This window comes from Phalangium opilio, unplaced genomic scaffold, assembly GCF_054372755.1.
Source record: "Phalangium opilio isolate 3A_F unplaced genomic scaffold, DU_Popi_V2 ptg000039l_1, whole genome shotgun sequence".
In the NCBI taxonomy this organism is placed as follows: domain Eukaryota; kingdom Metazoa; phylum Arthropoda; class Arachnida; order Opiliones; family Phalangiidae; genus Phalangium; species Phalangium opilio.
In genome coordinates, this window is record NW_028324162.1 from 1,351,729 (window position 1) to 1,359,732 (window position 8,004).

Below are 8,004 nucleotides of genomic sequence, written 5' to 3' on the forward strand. Positions count from 1 at the left end.
TTTGTATAATTCAATATCCGAGTTATGGTAGCCGATTTCCATGCCACCTTCTCATCAAGGATTATTTAAATAATCCTTGTTCTCATGTACCATCAAAATTTGACATTTTACACTATTTGTACTTGCTACAGCAATATTGGAATAGAAAAATATTACCCCGAATTCTATGGCGAATCTTATAATCATGATGTCAAATTCATCTTTTCGTACTCCATGGTCTTCACAGACAATCGATTTCACCTCGCTAAACTTTAACAGTTCTAGGCTGAAAACATAATTAACAGGAAATGATCTATTAGTATAAGTAACATAACAAAAGTAAGTGTGACACTCAATTAAATACCTTAATTCAGGTAATTTTACGAAAAACAAAATCGAAAATCCTTCTCTATGCTTAAAACTCGACAGTAAAACCTTAGATATTTCGCGATATTTCTCCTCCAGACGCGCGCAATTAGATGTTAGGGGGAGGGCCTTGTGGGTTACTGTTATGACACGACTTTGCGCAGACGTACGATACACAAAGTTTGCACAAACCTGTGTTATAGACATGTGCGCGCATGTCTGTAACACTTGTTAACGTACACGTCTGTGACATGAGTTTGTCCATACGTCTATGACACGAGGTTTTCCACACTTCTACGAACAGAGTTTTGCGATCACGTTTATGACACGACTTTGCGCACACATCTACGACACTAGTTTTCGGCACTCATACGACACTAATTTTAGCAGACGTTTGTGACACTAGTGAGCACAAACTCGTGTTATAGACGTATGCGCACACGTCTCTGACATAAGTTTATAAACACCTCTACGTTACAAGTTTGTCCACACTTCTAGGATGCAAGTTTGTCCACACTTCCACGATCTACGTTTGTCCACACTCCCACGATCTACGTATGTCCACACTTTCACGATCTACGTTTGTCCACAATTCCGCGATCCACGTTTGTCCAAACTTCCACGATCAACGTATGTCCAAACTTCCACGAGAAACGTTTGTCCACATTTCCACGATCTATGTTTGTCCACACTTCCACGATCCACGTTTGCCCACACTTCCACGATCTACGTTTGTCCACACTTCCACGATCCACGTTTGCCCACACTTTTAACAATCTATGTTTGTTCACACTTCCACGATTAACGTTTGTCCACACTTACATGATCTGCACCATGGGAAATTCGAGATTTCACCAATTAGTGAACGATCCCAACTTAGTATCAAAAATTCTTCGCATTTCGCATATCAAATAAGTAAAAACGATTTTATTTTTCATAGTTTTGTTTACAATTTCTATTGAGGGCGACTTATGGCCCTCCTTAAATTTGAAAACTTTAACATGAATAGAAAATAGTTAAAATTTTAAGTTTAAGTTACTAAAATATCTACATCACTATAACAGAAATAAATTAAAATTAAAATTATAACAATGGTTCGGAAATAAGATTTTATTTTTTATTGGGAAGTATAATTTTTTTTACGGTGACCTTCATCTCAGATAAGGAATTTTTTTATTGAGTTGGGGATATATGATGTTATAATGCTTAATTCTAGCATGGTATACTGAATTTAGCTGTGTTTTTTTCCTATGTTTTACACCCTGTTATTTTTAATAACTTATTACTTCTTGTGCTTGATATTAGATTTTGTGTTTGGACTAAGTCATGCGCTCCGTCAATATTTTTGTGTTTAAAACCAAGCTATTGTATGTTGTTAATTGACATATGTTCAGAAGTCTGATTTCTTCCATTGATGAAACGCGTTTGTATCATACATTAACCACTTTTAAAGTTTCAGTCAGTCAAAAATTATTTTAATTATTTGACTCTTAGGTGGAACTTTGAATAGAATTGAATGGCAAATATTGGGCTAAATGTGGGGGAAAAGTTTTTACGCTTAATTTCGAAAGTGTTTTAAATCCATTAGAACCAGTTTTTACGTGTTTTTTTATATTACGTAATCACAATTTTTACTTGTTAAATTTGAATGTTTTTTTTATGAAATGTAGCTTGTTTTTCCAAGTGCATTAAAGAGATGACGATACATTTAAACATATATATTTCAAGAATCTGATCTCGCACTATAAACTAACGCTTAAAAGTTCAACTCACGTCACGTTTGGAATATTTGATAAAATGTACGAAAATTGCGTTTTCCAACTTAGATCATGAATTGAAACTTTGTTGCTCGAAATATATTCAAAAAGATTTTCATCTTCCTATTTAAAAAACGAATCAAATTATTTTTAACAATTGTCAAGTCATTGTAATAATTTTATTAAAAATTTAGCCCTGAAGCCGTCAAACACAGAACAAGAACAATGATATTTAAGCCTAGTATTCGCGAGTATTACGGTTAATTATTCTCGAATACCAGGCTTAACTATTTGCGATTAATCGGTTAGTAAAAAAATTACCAAGGCCTAACTATTCGGTATTCGATTTGGAATAATCTATTCAATTCGGTACTTGATAGGGAAAATTATACCAAGGAAATATATATTCCAATATACAGGGTGATTCAGAGATGTTTGCGTTCCTTGTAAAAGTAGATTCCTTGCTAAACTTGGAGTCGAAATTTCCTCATCGGTTTTGGTCTAAACCTACCGTTACAGAGTTACAAGGTCTTAAACTCCGGGCCCATTTGGGCCCTAATACCATCTTCCGTCGGTGTGTAAAATCTGGGTCTAGTAAGACATAGTTTGTCTAATACTCTTGTTACTTTCGAAAAAAAGATTGTAATGCGATTTTAGTATAACGAAATTTAGGTTTTCTGAAGAAACTCACGATATCTAACAATGCCTCTCACTACCTTTCTCAAACAAGCTTTGGTTTTAACGTGTCGTCTGAAGAGGGTATTAAACAAGAGGTAAAGATAACTAAAGAAAAGTTTAAAATGAGATATCATTGGTGATTGCCAAATTAAGAAGTTCTTACAAATTCACATTTTGCCTCCAAGCAAGGGCTTTCCACCCACTTCAGGCGAAGCATAAAAAGTACTACAATACGTCAGAGTTTAAGTCGAGATGCTATTAGTGAGGTCGAATGTATAAGCTTTACTTTCAATAACGATAATTTTGGAAATTTCTTTATTTCGATGTAACAAAAGATCTAAATTGATAAAGGTCTTCAACGTCATATTAAGGAAGTTGCTCAAAATGAGCAGACCCTTGCACACTGTTTAGCATTTCCAGTTCTCTTTTGATGATATTAGTGATAATACTTCGAAATAAAACTGATCTTGTTCTGGGGCTTCACTGCCCAATTATTATTACTTATGATCTGGATTTTACGTACCGGTTCCATTAAAAACCTCAACGTCATGTTCCTGTAAGTAATTTAGTAATTTCATTAAAATCAGACAACCACGATTGTCAGGAATACATGTATTTCGTCTATCTACTCTATGTATTCCTGGCCTGATATAGTGTGTGTTCGTGTGTGTACTGAAACTTAGTTCTACAAAAATCTAAAATAAATAGAAATCTGGGTTTGCGTGTGCTGACAACCAACGCTGGAAAAAATTATATATCGAATAAGCTGCCATCGGAGATAGGGAGTTGCCTATCCTCTAAGCGTGAAAACAAATATCCTCACGCACATCACTGCCTTCTCTAATACTAGGCCTTGAAATGTACAACAGAAGCATTTTTATGTGACATTTTGAATTTGCGCTTAGTAACCGTTCTGGAGCAAATTTTTGCGATGACGAAAGTAAATTCGTACTGCGCAGTCTCGCATGACGTCTTTCGCTTATATCGGACCAGAGTGGGAAACTAAACTAAACTAGAGAAGTATATCGTTAAAATATTGGAGTTAATGTATGGACTCTAGTTATCCTTGAATTATCTTAGTGGTCCAAAGGACCACTGACCCGCTCCGATTTATTTTTTTAACTGGTCATTTGCCGTGCGCCACAGCCTTATTTCCCACGCTCTGGCAGACTATGGGTGCAATTCGTCGCTAAAATGATCCTCGGGTATGTATGATTGTATTTTTCATCAAATTCAGTTAAATCTGAAGCCCAACTACAATGGATAGATCAATATGTTTGGATCGTCTCTCAACCTAGATCCAACGGAAAAGCTTTGAGTTTAATACATTTGCTAGATCGTCGGGATATAGGAATCCCAGAAATTATTTCACGAACATTTTAATTGATATTGCAGATTTTGTTAGGGAAACAGTACACACCATTGCGAAACGTTGTTCATTGATGATACTTGTACATTTCATTCTACCATATTTTGCGAAGGCTTTAAAATGTAAATACATTTTACCCACACTGTGATAAATGCCTTTTTATGTTTTAACAAACTTTTTGTCGTTTGCATTTTAATGGATCTTTTTATTTAAGTCAGCTGCTATATTTTTACTTTAACCGTTGTCTTGCAAGCTTTCAACAAGTTTTGAATTTGCCGCCAATTTAAAACCTTAGAAAAGCGACATCTAGCGCCATTTGTGAAATCCTAACTGCCATTCCTCTTTTATTCGTATTGCAAGACCTAGTATTAGAGAAGGCAGTGCACAAATATAATTTGTGCTCCCTGCCCATAGCCCACTCGATCACGCGTAACACTACGCAAGATGCAGAGCAGCGTCCGTAAGCATGGATCGAGTGGGCTGTGCAATGCCTGGCCAAGTCAGCTGACTTAGGTGAAATATTTATCATTTCTATGCGACTTAATTCTAGATATTCTTGAACGAATCATCTTGTGAACATTTTATAAGACAGGCTTCTGGCGCTGGGTTTTTTTCTTTTCCAAATTTGTTCTTTTAATTAAAAAAAATAATTTCACCCATTTTTTCATATCTTCAGAAATTTAGTAACGATAGTGTGTTACAAATTTATCCAAAAATTTATATTAATTAACACACTGTAAAATGTTTTCTCAAGTAACTTTAGAATATGCACTAAAATGAGCATTATATAAATAATTAAAACTTTAATTGTTACCTAATAAAAATGATTGGAAGAACCACAATCAATCATTAACTTTACCAGCAATTTAAACAAAAAACTTGTCTTTATAGCGGTTACTGTTGGCTGGTGGCACTAATAAATAGTAATTAAAAATGTAACTGTTACCTAATAAAAATGATTGCAAGAGCAGGAATAAAAAATAATGGTTGGTTTGTTGACAGGGTTTAGTGATCATGTGATTTAATCTATCAATTATTTTACCACTAATTTAAACAAACAAAATGATCTACGTAGTGGTTTTCGTTGGTCAGTTACACCTGATATAATCTCTGTAGCGTTTACCGTTGGCAAATTGCCCATTGTTTATTGTTCTCTTAGGTAACGTTAGAGTGGGCGCAAAATAATTAATAATTCAATTATTGCCCAGAAAAAATGATTGGAAGAGCCTGAATTAAAAATATTGGTTGATTTGTTGACAGGATTTAGTGATAAGTGTGATTGAATCTATCATTTATTATACAAGAAATTTAAATAAAAAACTGATCTTCATAGCGGTTATCGTTGGCTGGTGACACCAGTCGAGAAACCAGGGAACGAACCCTTGTGCGTAGTTTGCATTAATCTACTTTAAACAACAAAATATTATTTAATTTAAATTACCTAATTAGTTCAAATTAGCGGTTATCGTTGGCCGATGGAACCAGGTGAAACACCTTAAAACGAACGCAACACGGCCAATTGGTCTCTAGTCTACAATCAGCTGTTTTGAACTTTTGACAGAGGCTTAGTGAAATCCGCGTTTTTAAAAATTATCGGGTAAAATTCTTTTGTATTAAATTATAATAAAGTTGAACTTACGAGAATAAAATAAAATTCGGACTAATTAACCCCTTCTTGGAGCCTTAAATTTTTCATATTAACTTTACGCAAGGAGACCCAGCTTTAGACTCACCCAGTGAGTCAGGCCTCCTTGTGTTACACTTGAAGCCCAGGCCTCCATGTGCAAATGCAATGAATCCTCTTAGTCTGTAAACTATGTATTATCCCTAATTATCTTAATGTTCAATTTATGGAGAGGATTAAGTTCTAGATTTTTATTTGATACATTCATAATAACGTTATTTTAACCCTCAATACCTTTACATTCATACTTGAGTAGCACAGTTTTTAGAATGATAACTTAATTTAAGGATGTTGTCAGTTTGTAAATCTCGTTAGTTGAGTTCCTCATTAGAGAAGGTCTGAAATTTAAATCACTTGTCAGAGACTGGAGGTGGCAACATTGACTGACAGACTCTCAATGGGTATTTAAGAAACTGGGATACATTTAAATTGAAATTCTAAATTATAATTAAATACTTTTTGTTTGATACCTCGATATTATCGTAATCAATCCTTGAATACGTTAATTTCGTTTTACGTCAAGAGTTTCGCATTTCTTACACCTGTTGTCGTTGAGTTGTTGATTATATTTTATAATTATCTTTGAGCAATTCAAATGGAGCCTTAAATTTTTCATATTAACATTAATTAAACCATGAGTATTTTGATTGCGTTTGTCATTAATGGTATCGCCGGAATTAAGTTATATTTAAACACCTGATTAAACTACCTAATCATCGATCATCCGTTAAGCCTTAGACTTTGCCATAAGCAGGCGACAATCTAGACGGAGTTTGCAGTCTATTTATGATATCTCATTTTGCCCTCTATTGGATCTCTCAACACTATCGTTAAATTTATTACTTAAATATAATAATCATATTAGCTAATTATAATTATTTAACTTTAAATGAGTATGTTTCAATGATTTCATTTACATTGCTAAAAATAATTAAGCGCGCGCCACCCTCCCCCAGGGAAAATGCTCTCTACCCTCTCTCTCTCTCTCTCTCTCGTCTCCGGCAGTCAGGCTTACAATATATAGCTGCAGCTAGTTGCGGGCGTCGGGGAGGGGGGTCCAGATCCTTCTTCCTCTCTCTCTTCTCTTGACTCTAACTTAACTCTGGTATTATACTAACCGAGCGTGGCACAGATGGCTGGGGCAGGCGCCTTCACTGGCGTCTAGTATGGAGCAGGAGGTCGCGGGATCGGTTCCCGGTGTGGCAGAAAAATAATTTCGATTGAAATAATATACATTAAACCACCTATAGTCTGTCAAACGAAAGAAGAGCCCTGAGAAATTTGTCCAAATTGGTGTCGCCACCATCGACCCCATAGTAATTTATCAACTTGTTTTGTATTGTCAATAGTCGTCTGTAATATGGTCTGCTATAAACAGATTGGCTTAATCGCAATAGAACCAATTCATTTTGCAATATATATTTAATATGTTTATGTTTCATGGTTTTTTACGATCATCGAGTATTAAAGAATATAAACCAAAATTAACGACAAGACACCAGTTTTATCTTTGTTGAACTAGCTTTGCAATATATTTCAATGACATAAGTTAAAGTACTTGTCATAAATTGCAAAATGTATTAGATCTATTGCGATTGAGCCTATCGGTTTATAGCAGACTATATTACAGACGACTATTGACAAAACAAAACAAGTTGATAAAGTACTATGGGGTCGATGGTGGCGACACCAATTTGGACAAATTTCTCAGGGCTCTTTTTTCGTTTGACAGACTATTGGAGGTTTAATGTGAACTATGGGTGAATTTGGAATTGAAAATTCGCGGGAAAATTCAAAAGGTTTATTTATGTCGAAACTCATCAGGTCACACCAAATCCAGCCAGCCTTCCTAATGGGTTTGGAACAATCGCTTTCCAGCTCTAAATAGCGGCAAAACGAAAAACGGCCTTTCTTCTCGGTGCCATAGACAACTCGGATCTTCTCTTTAAAAGTTCTTCCTAAAGGAACATTTTTGCATTTCAAATTTATTCGAAAATATAAGGTTAGGGGTTTTTTAATATCGGCCCACCATTATTGCTATCTTTTTTTCAGTATTTGTGTCTTTTTAACAAACCTATTGTTACAATTGTATCACTTGTATAATGGGATCGGCAATACCGCAACGTTCAGCCTGAAAATCAGGATGGTAAATGTTTAGAACTGTCGTGTCA